The following is a 13,295-nucleotide window of genomic DNA, read 5'->3' as shown; positions in this document are numbered from 1 at the left end:
TCGGCACTTTCCCACACCGCAGGAAATTCCCCGGGAAGCAAACTCATTTTGCTTCTGTTTCAAACAGAAATGCAGCAGGGGAATGAAACAGCATTTAAACCAGCAGCTCCGCAGAAACGGCAGCGGTGGGATTCTAACCCACCCCTCGGGCGAGACGGGAGCCTTAATCCAGCGCCTTAGACCGCTCGGCCACACTAGCAACACGCGCGCGAGGCCATTTTCTTGCACTTCCAATTGTTTTCCTGCATAACAACAGATGTAAACTCAAGTGAAAAAGGTTCCATGATCCCTCTCCGACTCGCACAGCTGCTGGGATGTGCCCGTCTACAATATCAATTTCTCAGCAGTTAACGATAGCCCATCAATCCAGACAAAAATCACTGGTAAGCTGAGTCTATCTTCTCAGACTGGATTCAGAAACAAATGTATCTGTGAGTGCGTGAGAATATATGATCGGTTATGATTGGGTCAAATTACCATGAGCTACTTGACATTACTGCAATTTCGATTCTTGCTTTGCTAAATGATTTCACCCATTGCTCGAAACAGGACAACTTACACGTTTACACGGAACATGAAACACACCGGACTACAGGGAAAATGCACAAAGCTGAGCAGGCCGTTTCCCAAATCATACCGTGCAGCATAGTTTCAGGCACTGTGTCTGTTTTGCAGAATAAGGTTCCCAAAGAATGTTCCATCCTAAAACCGGAGGTAGTATTACAATCCGAGAACGACAGATTACATTGTAAGGAAGGTCTGACCTCGGGGCCGGTTCGAGATGCCACTTTCCTTGCCTTTTACCTTAACCGTGCAATTTGCTGCAGAGATTATCACACCTGGACATGAGCCTCATGGATACCAACTGAGTTGGAAACCTGTGTGGGAATCGATGAGAAAAAAGCGACTCAATAAATTTTAACAAGTTCCATGGTGCTTTTTAGAAATGCAGTTTCTGTTCACCTCAATCCAAAAGGCAGTTTCTGAACATAGTAACAGAAGTCAAAAGGTAATTACCTCACCCCACCCCCAGTCCGGAAGAGGTGCTAACTGCCCTTGATTGCTGTTTGTTCATGATGTGAAGAGCTCTCACGCCTGAGTCACCGTCACGTCTCTGGTTGCTGAGTGAATCACAAAGAAGGACTTTCTCCAGAGCTGCAACTGCCTCACTTCCCCACTCGCCTTCCCCGTTTACATTTTCCTGCTCGTCAGTGATTTAAAGAAAACCAAATGGATGCGATGTCATTCTGTAGCCTCTCTGTCGATTCCTCCGTTTCAGTTCCAACGTGGCTTAGATCTCGGGGCGCACCTTAATACTAGCGACGCTATGAAAGCACAGGTCCAGATGTTCCTCTGAGAGTGTAATTTCTTTCATTGCTGTTGCTGATTGAATGAGCCACTAACGTGTGAACTGCTCCAAAACATGATTCAGGACCTCTGGTGCCAATTCTCGCACGTTGAATAACGACAGACACCTTCCAAATGAGGTCTTTCAGAGACGACTTTGGGATACATTTGACAGACAGACTAGTTGAAGAATCCGTGGTGCACTGTGACACCAGCACATCAGCTTCTTCCCTGTCTTTGAACCGGGCCGCCTGCGCAAGGAATGCGAATGCGGTAATGCTTTTCGTGGAAGGATCAGAAGGGGGTAACTACACTCTCAAACAGAATGGCATATGATCAGAACGATGTTGGAGAAAAACTTTACAATGCTTTGCACAGTAATTAAATGGAATCGCATTGCATTGCACGACGAGAGAAGATTTATTCAAGCAAATTCGAAGGCAGGTTTGCACATGGGAAAGCAAGCAAGAAAGCTCCGTTCTTGTCGATGTCAAAGGCTGCAGTTGAAGAGCAAAGCAGTTTCTGCCCAGTTTCGAACTGGGGACCTTTCGCGTGTGAGGCGAACGTGATGACCACTACACTACAGAAACAAGCCGCGGTCGCAGCCGCTGCAGCTCAGTGGCATCCAACACAGAAAGTTGAAGCCATTCTACCTTTCGCCTTTCTGTTTCCGTTAACTCGTTGTTTCATGGGACTTGTTTAATTTTGGCTATGTGGTGAGCATGGACGAGATACACCGAAGTATCTGTTTCCACGCGGTGTAACCCGGTAACGTTGTGTTGCTTACACCTGCTTTAAAGAATTACGTTTTTGCGGAGCTTACCGTCGCAGTCTGTGGCAAAATCATTTAGTCTGTTCGACGGCTCACGGGAAAGGTAGCATTGTGAAACACTGCAGAAACGAACGACTTCCTTACTTTTGCTCCGACTGACCATACTCCGTGAAAGTTTCCCAGATTCTCAGTTGAGGATTTTTGCAGCTGGAAGTTACCTCAGAAACCCTGTTAATTCGTAATGTATTGAGCGAATCGCAAAACAGAAAGCATTTAACACGGAACACAAACAAAACTGGAAAACCAAATGCATTTTCAGACACAGCGAGCATGAATGCTAAATGTGAGACAGTCCGGGGGCATGAGCCATAAAGTTATCACACAAATAACAACAGGGCAATTCCAAACTACTCTTTCAAACAGACTGGAGCCTGAGTGCACCATCACTTCCCAGACAATGCTGCAAAGAGACAAAGAAAGAACATAATAAGAATGGGCCATAAAAAGTGAATTTCAGCAATCTGTTTTCCCCGAGCCGCAATTCTGATTTTGTCTCTTATTTACAGCACTTACAGTCCATTCAGATTTTGTTTGCCATTTGCCATTCGCCTGAATTGCACACATTTGCATTGTGGGAAGCAATCGGAGCAGCCAGAGGAATCTCACACGGGAGAGAGAGAGAGCAGGAGTGTGTAAATTCCACACAGTCAGTCACACAAGACTTGAATCGAAGGCGGGGTTCTGACGCTGAATGGCGCAGTTCTACCCACTTAGCCCTCCCAATATGAAAGCGCCTGTCCTGGAAGCAAATTGAACCCGACCTCACGCAGTGACAGGCGTGGTACTACCCAGGATTTCTATGCAAAAATAAGCCTATTTGCTAATACTGGAAATTAACATTCGCTTAACTATCGGAACACTTTTTAAAATTACTTGGCCTATTGCCTTGTACGTGTTGGCATCACAAATTCACATCTGAAAACTTCTGAAAGTTATGCGGATTTCTGCCTCTGCAACCTTTGCATGCACTGAGTTCCAGATTTCAACCCACGGCTGTTTCAAGACATTTGTCTGCACATTCACTCACATCTTTCCTCTTCTATCCTTAAATCTATGCCACCCTTCCCCACCTCCCGTGATCGATCTCACCATCAAAGAGAAACATTGATTTCAGTCTATGCCATCCATATTCCTGATTATTTTATGCATTTCAATGATGTTTCCTCTCAATCTCTTCGAGTCTAAGAAAAACAATTCCAGCCTGTCCAATTTCTCTTCACAACTGAAACTCTTCTACCCAGACAATATCCTGGTAAATCTCTCCTGCATCATTTCCAGTGCTATCATATCCGTTCTATAATGCGAATTGCAGAACTGCACACAATAGACAAGACAGAGCTGAATGAGCAAGTGAAATAAATGATGTAGAATTCCACAGACAGAAGTATTTTCGAATAAATTTTCTTTTCCTCAGTGCTGCCCTGTGTCCTTTTCCAGAGCCTGGTTTTCTAATAATCTCTGGTCCATGTGGTAAAAGCTGTTACATGAGAATTGATCTCACAACCATAGTATCGAAATGGATTGATTGGCTTGAAGGTGAGCACATGGTTCTTCTATGACGGCACAGAGGCGCAAGAAATGCCAAAGTTGGGAGTGCTCCTGGTCAAAGGCGGGGACGAAGAGCATAATTGTTGTATTAGGATACAACACCAGCATTAACCCGCACGACAGATTGGCTCAGCTGAAGCGTGCTGGAGCCTTCAGCGAGAGGTCGGTTAATTGAAAGCATTCTCTGAAATTTTCCTGAACAATGCGCTGTTTTGTTACGTTGACAGTAAGCTGTTTTTGATCACATCGTCTCCGCATCAGCGTCTTGCTCCCAGTAAAAACTCCAGACCAGCGTAAATCACTTTCATTCCGACACAGCCACATGTCATATTCTCATTCCCTCTGTAATAATTAGAATTGAGAATATCATTCTCTGAAATGCAGTAATGTAGCATGAAGTTGACAGAGTTGTGAACAAAGAAGAAAAAATAACAGAGAAAATTTACAGCCCAGGAACACGCCCTTTGGATGTCGAAGCCTGAGCTGATCCAAATCCATTGTCTAAACCTATCACCCAATTCCAAAGCATCTGTATACCTCTGCACACTTCCTACTTATGCATCTGTCCAGGCGCACCTGAAATGAATCTACAGTGCTTGCCTCTACTACATCTGCTGGCAACACGTTCTAGGCACCTATCACCCTCGGTGTAAAATACTTCCAATGACTATCTGTCTTAAACTTTTCAACTTTCACCTTGAACGTGTGACCTCTCATTATTGAATCCCTCACCTTGGGAAAAAGCTTATCTCTATCCACACTGTCTATACCCTTCATGATTTTGAAGACGTCAATCAGGTCCCCCTCAATCTCGTTTTTTCTAATGAAAACAAACGTAACCTACTCAACCTTTCTTCAGAGCTAGCATCTTCCATACCAGGCAACATCCTCATTATTCTTCTCTGCACCCTCTCCTAAACGTCCACGTCGTTTTTGGTAATTTGGCAACCAGAACTGTACACAGCATTCTAAGTGTGGTTGAACCAAAATCTTGTACAATTTTAGCATGACCTTCCAGCTCTTACACTCAATGCCTGGACCGATGAAAGCAAGCATGCCATATGCCTTCTTGTCCACTCGATGCACCTGTGCAGCCACCTTCAGGTACAAAGAACCTGAACTCCCACATTAACCTTCTCAGCAATTTTACCCAAGACTCTTCTGTTTACTGTATACTTGGCTCTAGAATAAGACTTCCCAAAATGCATCAACTCACATTTGTCTGGATACAACTCCATCTGCCACTTCTCCGCTCAATTGCCCTATCTATATTCTCCTTCATTCTTTGACAGTCCCCTATGCTTTCTGCTACTCCACCAATCTTCGTTTCATCTGCAAAGGTAATGGCAATATTTGGGCCAGCAACACTTGGAGACTGGAGCATGGCAGCTACTGGTAATTAGATTCGATGAATAAAATCTGGAATATAAACCCGCTCAGAGGACGAGTGACAAAAAAGTTTTACTTTGCTGAAAGCCTTTGCAGTCATGACCCTTCAAAAGGGGAATCTGCTGTCCTTAACGAGACTTGCCAACATATAACTTCAGATCAACAATAGTACGATTTACCCATAAATTCCTTCTGGATCAGTTCAAGGAGATTTAAGGATGAAAAACAACTGTTGTTCAGACTATGATGGCCACACTCCGTGGGAGAATAAGGAAGGATATAAAAGATGCATGGATGATGGGGAAAATTGGGAATCGTCTCAGCGTGGTCTCAAATTCAGCTGATTATCCAAACTATATAGACACAAGGATACCGACGCCTCCATGAAGTCAGGTCCATGGGGGCTGGGTCTGCAGGAAGGGATTCAATTACCCGCTGAAATGTAAACTCACTTCCTCAGTCAGAATGTGGACAGGTCATTCACCACTCCCCTATGTGAGAAGGAATCAGTCAGGAAACCATCCTGCAGAGTTGCCTTCAGGTTTCCGAATGATAGCAAAGGCCCGATTCTGTTGTTATTGCAGGTGTTCATCCCATCCAGCAATGAACCATGCTTGGATGCCTGTTTCCAGTGGAGTACCACTGTTTCCTGATGTAGATCAATAATTCAAACTTAGTTGTCGGAGTCACTTTTAGATGTTTACAGACGATGCAACAATTGGTCGTGTCGGTGACTGTGATGAATAATATCAGGGATTGCAGTGATGTATCAATCAGGTGGAATGGAAAAACGACGAATGGATTTGAATCCAGACCAATACGTGGTAAGGAATTTGGAGAATTGAAACAATAACAGTGAGGATTCTGAGCGGTGTACAGGAACAAAGAGATTTTGGAGTAGATATTCACAGATCTCTGAAGATTGTTGAACAGGGAGATCAGTAGTACGAGAGACTCTTTGTTGACCTCAGTCTGAAAATGATATTCGATTTTTAGCAAACGCCAGTTTCGGAAACAACTAAAGGAATGAGCACAAGTCTGGTCAATGCGATAATCAACATTTTTCAAAATTTTAAAATAAAATGTGAAGGGCTCGAGTATAACTCTTTTGCCATCAAGACCGCTTCACCACTCAATGAATTTATCACTGCTTCCTCTCCAAGTCATGCTGGTATGTGCCTTGGAGGGTAATTCATAAATGGTGACGTTTCAGTGCATCTTCAACTTTGTCCTTATGGTCGGTACAGTCTTTGAGCTTTGAAGATTCTGTCAACAAAGCCTGGTTGACTTACTCCAGTGAATCTTCTATGTGGTGCACTCTGCTGAAATTGTGCCTGAGCAGTTAAGGGAATAAATATTCAGACGTTGAGCAATGTACAGTTAAGTGACTGCATTGTCGTGGAGGGTGTCCAGTTCCTTCAGTGATATTGAAGCTGCACTCACCTAGGCAAATGGAGAGAGTTCTGTTCAACATCTAATTTGTGCGTTGCGGACGATGTAGGCTTCACGGAGATAAGAGTTGAGTTAATAATCAAACAAAGTTGACCGACGGACATGTTTTTGTCGTCAACTTCTTATATGCGTGATCAGGTTCCATTTCTCCTAAATACTCGCTCCCAGGCGGATTACACGGAGAACTTCAGTTACAATGAAGCCTTTGAATGTCAATCGAATATGATTAGATTCTCATTTGTCAGAGTTATCATCGCTGTATTTGGTCCTTCTGTGGATCAATCCGATTCCAATCACTTTCTGATTTCGAGTTCCAATTCCCGTCTGCGCCTGAAATTTCAGCCCATTTCATCACCGAAATTTCTCCACCTGTCTTTATAATAAGTAAGGACGCTGCAGGGGACAGCAGTGATTTACGAGGATGTTGCCAACTCTGTATAAAATGGACCTTCATGGAATGATTGGTTAGGCTGGGTCTATTCTCCTCGACACAATGGAGGTAGAGGGGTACTCTCTCATTATGTAACACCAATCATAAACGTTCAATATTCGTGGAATCTTGACAGGGTAGATTCAGGCAGGTGGTTTGCCCCATGCTGTGAGGAGAGCACCAGAGGACATAATCTCAGAATTAGATAGTGTCCATCTAATTCAGAAATGTGAAGTCATCTCTTTGCTCAGTGGCCAAAAATTCTGTGCCATCAGTGTTGTTGGGTGTTTTTAAACTGTGCCAGATAGTTAATCAGAAATATAATGAAATTTTTTCTTGGAAAGTGAGCAGAAAGGTGTTTAAGATTATCAGATCAACCATGAGTTCGTTGAATGTTGGGGCAGACTCCATGGGCTGAGTGGCAAACTCCCACTTTTTTAACATTTTGTCTAACTCATTATTTTATTCATAAGTTCAGAATTGTGGGGGGATGGGATGAAGTGATAGAAAACGTTTATTAAAGAGATCAGACAGATCAGGAAAAAGTTCATAAACTCAGGAAGACGAAATGTACTGTGACCTGGGTATAACAAATGACACTGGGCACCGCACAGGTGGCTGTGTACAGAAGCAGTGAATGCTGAAGAACGTTGATTGACCTTATACAATTGGCAAGTCAGTGATAACGCTGGATGATGGTTCGTTGTATGATTCACACACAGCAGAAATTTGTGAAAGAATGAAAGGTTCGTTTCATTGGAGAATTTTTCTGCGGTTCCAATTCCGAGTCACTGTTTGACTTACTGATTAGATCATTGTGTGAAGTGTTAGGTTAAGATACTCATGTGCAACCCCACTGGATAAACTTGTGCTCCTCATTATTTCGATGCAAATTAATAGAAAGACAAGATGGAATATGGGGCGGAAAGAAAAATGCGTTCTTTCTCATGACACCAAGTTAATCTACAATTGAATAGAATGACTTCTCTCACTCTGCATTTCGACTTTAATGTGGTGTCGATTATTGTGAATCTCCCGTGCAGTGAAGGGCAAGAACAAGATTCTCTATCCAGTGTATACCAGACGTGTGAGGTGCCAATAAAAACTGCGGGAGTGGTTTGTGATGTTAGGGACCAGAGTGTAACTCGAACTCGTGAATGTGGAGCACAGCGGTGTAATAACCCAACACCATAATCGTTCAGTCTTCGCAGCACATTTTGTAGAGCGGTGACATGTCACCTCATCAGGATACATGTGGTGAAAGTAAAGGATGAGAAATTTGCTGAGCGGAATTGTATCCACGCCATTGTGTTTCTGTATGCACCAGAATTATAATAATAGCAAATTCCAATAAATAGCCATGCACGACAGAATGAATAGCTGTCATTGATACATTCTGAGTCAGAACTGTGTCAGAATGAAACAGAGAACAAGAATTTTCCGTCATATTCATACCTATATTTGACTCATAATTTCTTCAGTCACTTTCTCCCTCACGTGAAGAAGGCGCCATGGAGAGGGAAATAAAGGCGATGTTGTTGCTCAATGGCCTTTCTGACATGGCTGAGCCTGAATTGGATTAAATTGCAAGAAACGCTGTTTTGTTCGTTTCATTTTAATTTTGCTGCAACCTCACAATGTTCATTGTAATAATCAGAAGTGAATTAGATAAATCTCATTGTAACGATTAATATTGTATTCAAATTTGCTCCGACTATATTTCAGCTTAAGGAAAATATTGCTTAGAAAATCAGAGTGTTAAAATGCAAAAGAAAACCCATCAGTTTTGTTGCTCGTTGCTTTGGAAGATTTCACCGAGTATAAAATGGACCAAATATCAGGGTGCTTCTCCTCACATCTTTAACGCATATGATTAAAGCTGGAATTCGATCTCCAAGCAACTGGTCACTTCTTATTATTATGTAATATCATTCCTTCACAACGAGAAAAATCCACTCAGATCTATTTACAATGCTTCAGGTAGAATATTATGCCAAATCTTAAAACATCCAGAGTTTTTGAAACCGAATTTTATTCAGCTGCACACGTTCACGAAATTTCTTTACATTTAAAGTCAACCCACTTAGACATTGTTCCCCCGAAACTTCCGACCGACAACATCGCACCCCTACACCTTTACCAAGCCACACGCTGTCTCCCTCCTTGTGAAATTTATTCCTTGTATGTCACCAAATGTGCCTTTCCAAATATTTTGAAAAACAGATTCTCGGAGCGACAGCGATTCTGTTCTCCTCATTTCTTTGTCCTTCAAAGGTTTTATCAAAGGTTTTGAATGTCTAGCGTCTCGATGTTTACTTACTTCAAAGAGGGAATTTTTCACCGACTGACTCTGTATAAACATTTCATAACCTGAAAAAAAACCCAACTAAGTCTTTCTTGGTTCAGGGAGAACTGTTCTAAATTTTCGAAGACAATACGTGAATAAAATCTCATCCTCAGTACACCCCGTCAGCATCGTTTCTAATGGATTTACACCCCAGTAAATACCGTCATTACCCTCTCCGAGAAAATCACAGAATCCTCCACCTCAGAAAGAGCATTTCAGTCAATCGAGCCGGTGTCGACTCTCTGAAGAGCATCTCTGCAAGACCTATCTCTCCTCCCCATTCCCTTACAATTCACCAGAAGAGGGGCAACTCTCCCCATTATGATGTCAAATAAAGCTGTTGGGCTATAACCTGGCGTCCTGTGACTTCTGACATTGTCCCCGCATTACCCAAGCTAATTCACTTAATTTACTTAATTCCATCCCTGCACACGAGAGGGCAATTTAACTTGGTCAATGAACATAACCCTCAGAACGAACAGCAATGCGAATTACTGAGCCAATGTTCCATCATAGTGAGCAAAACCTGAATCATTTTTAATCGCTTTATACCCTGGTAACTCAGCCTCATCAAAGCAAATCAACCCAAATTCAATGTATCGAAACGCTACTCCGTGCTTTACAATCTGATTTTTGCTGCGCGAAATGTTTATGCAGTCATATTTGAATGCTTTTACGCTATTTCTTCCTCACTTTTCTGCTTTCAATAAACACTTCAATTCGGAACAAGTCTGCCGAATGTTTTTCATTCCAACACCGTAACAAGGTGCAGTTTTCAGAAGTCACGTGTTTGCGCTTTCACTGACAATCTGCCTCCCTGAGAGCTGCTGTTATTCCTCACTTGATTCAGGCAGCACTGTCCTTCCTGTGACATGTCCCATCGAGAATGGAAGGACAAATATCAATACCCGCACTTGGAAATGGAGTGACAGTTTTTAAACATTTACACTGTCCCAGTGGAGAATTGAGCCCTGTGACAGGCGTGGACACTAACCATACTACCGAGAACAAGAGTGTCAAAGGAGGGCCTTCAACCAATTGTGGTGACACTTGTCAAAAACAACTGCCTAACGAACTTAATCCCATTTCACAATGTTTATACCACAGCCTTATATGTCTTGGTATCACAAGTTCAAATCTGAATATTTATTCAGGTTCTAAGGGTGTCTGCCGCTCTGAAAAATGCAGACAGTGTATTTCAAATTCCAACCACCCACTGGCTAATAAAGCTTTTTCGCACATCTTCTCAAACAATTCGGCCTTTCTCCTTAAGTCTCTGGCCCCTGCTAATCGATCCCTCCATCAATGGGAAACTCGTTCAGTCAACCCTGTCCATACCCTAACTCAATTATGTCTCCACTACATCTCCTTTACACTGCGACAAACACTCCACTCGGTCCTGTCTTTCTTCACAACTGAAAGTCTTCAGCCCAAACAGTATCCCGGGAAATATCTCCTGCAATTTTCTCAGTGTGATCACATCCCTGCTATAATGTGACTTGCAAAACTGCACACAACACACTTGTTTAAGCCTAATGAGAATTTGCTTTAAAAATTTTTGGATTAGTGTGAGGGCGATTCTGGCGAAGAAGAATTTATTACCCATTCCGAATTGCCCAGAGGGCAGTTGAGACTCAACCATTTTGCTATGAGTCTGAAGTCACATGCAGCCCAGACCAAGTCAGGATAGCAAATTCCATCCCGAAATGACATCAGTGAAACAGATTTTTTTTTCAACAATTGTCAATGGATCTATAGTAGTCATTAGATTCTTCCTTGCAGATATTTTTTGAATCCAAATTTGACAATCATGGCATGGTGGGATTCAAGCCCGAGTACCCAGACTATTACCTCAGTCTCTGGATTATCAGTCCTATGAAATTACCACAAGACCAACGCAGAAAGCCACAAAAGCTGATCTTTTCCAATAAAATGTCTTTGCACCCAAACTGCCCTGCGTATTTTCCATGAGCCTGACGCTCCAATTGTCTCTGGCCTATGTCAGTAAATGTTGCTACATGGGGATTGATTTCACAACCGCGGTATCCAAATGTATCGACTTGTTTGAAGGTCCCGATGGTGGGACTGGGGCACGTTCACCCAACAACAGTGACCGCAGCAGCAGCACAGACAGAACAGTATGAATGTGAAAGAGAGTGATAAATTGTGCATTGCCTCAGAGAAATGGGGGGAGGGATGGAAATGAGGTTTAATGATCGTGGGAAGGAGAGGAGTCTCCGACAACGGGTGTGTTTGAATCCTGATAAATGAAACGCAGAGATGAAAGAGAGCGGAATTTGAAGGTAAAACGATTAATTTCTTAGCATTTGTCAAAAAAAGGACAACGGAGAGAATACTAAGTGCCGTGATTTGGTTTCAAATCGAGGTTGCTGTGGTCACAATTCAAAATACCGACAACCACGATCACAGTAACCACAGAACAGGATGCTTGCAAGCAGCAATAAGTATACTAGCAGAGGAAATGTTCGGAAGAACAGCACATGTTCAATATCAGTACCCAGGGAACAGTGACAGACATGTGGGAACTGAGAATGAGCTGAATCTTTCAGTTTGATGTCCTCAGAGGCTGTGGAGATCCCTTGAATGAGAATGTTGAAAGATGAGATTGATCGATTTCGACAAAACATCAAAGACTCGGGGGACAGTACAGGATATTGTTGAAATGTATGCTTCAATAGCATTTTAGCTTAACATCGGCACAGCCGCCCAGACCGAACCAGAAATGGGGATGGGAATGTATGCACGGAGTTATTCTCTGACTCCTGTGATGAAATAGGTGAGCGTCCTGTCCTTCTGTGATGGTATAGGGGCGCAAGAAATTCCTCGGTTGAGTGTGCTCCTGCTCAAGGGAATGGTTGTCCCCGTTTATACTATCATAGCGATTTCCGGTTCATCTTTCTAAGACAGCTGAATGGCACAAGTGGAGAGTTTAGAGCCCTGAACTTTGCAGTGGTGGGTTTAAAAGATGATTTTGCTGTTTGGATCTGTGTTTCTGACACTGGCGGTGGCAGCTACATTTGTTCGCATCAGCTCAGTATCAGCTTCTTCCACACAGTCAAGACTTCAACCTGGAGAAGGTGGTGTTGGGGTGATATTTTAAACTAGTCATCCTTGGGGGTTGGGACATGGAAACGGTGATGTTTACGTTCGACGAATAAATCATGAAATACAAGCCTGACCTCAGGAACAGAGATCATGACTTTAATTTCCTGCAATCCCATTCATTCATGACCCTTATGCAGGGCATTCAACCATCTTCACCCAGTCATGCCCACGAGAGACTCCAGGACCAGAAAAACATGAGCTGACCCTTAATTCAAGAATCTCCACAGTCTGGGGAGCAGTCTAATCGGCCCTTCCAGTCCACACCGTACATCAGAAGCGCATCCCACCAGACCCCAGGGTATTCTCTGTCCCATAAGCCTGCATTTCCCATTGTTGATTACTGTAACTGGTACATCTTTGGTCTGAGGGAGAAATAAAAGCGCAAACATACAGAGAATGTGTAGAGTGCCCACAGACAGACACCCGAGGCTGGGATCACAACCCGGGTTTTTGTTGAAGCCAGACAGCAACGAACGAGGGGCGAAGAATAAATATTGTTCAGTCTAGTCATACTCACACCCGGTAGGTGAATGAGGAAGAATGAAAAGACATTCACAACATGAAATGTTTGTATCTGTGTGGACACAATTTGAAACGATCATTCACCCTGTGTGGAACAAAGGACACTGATACCACAGAGAAAGCAGGGCAATGTGGGATCTGTTGGAAGGGAATCAATTAACCGCAGAAATGGAAACTCATTAAATCAGGAACACTGGGGTGAGACCGTTCACCAGTCCCGCGTGTGGGAAGGGATGACTGAGCAAAACAACCTCCGGAGACTTCAGCAGGATTACATATCCCATCAGGTGTTCGGTTATGCT

General features: G+C 43.1%; 1 non-coding gene across 1 annotated transcript; it reads right to left on the bottom strand.

The window, feature by feature from the left end:
- Nucleotides 1–1,864: 1,864 nt before the first annotated feature.
- trnav-cac (transfer RNA valine (anticodon CAC)) lies at nucleotides 1,865–1,937 on the bottom strand. The gene has a single exon. It is a non-coding gene; the product is annotated as a tRNA-Val (tRNA).
- Between the last annotated feature and the right edge of the window lie 11,358 nt (nucleotides 1,938–13,295).

The sequence above is a fragment of the Chiloscyllium punctatum genome, unplaced genomic scaffold, assembly GCF_047496795.1.
Source record: "Chiloscyllium punctatum isolate Juve2018m unplaced genomic scaffold, sChiPun1.3 scaffold_204, whole genome shotgun sequence".
NCBI lineage: Eukaryota > Metazoa > Chordata > Chondrichthyes > Orectolobiformes > Hemiscylliidae > Chiloscyllium > Chiloscyllium punctatum.
Note: the sequence above shows the minus strand (reverse complement) of the source record. Positions and strands in the feature narration are given on the sequence as shown.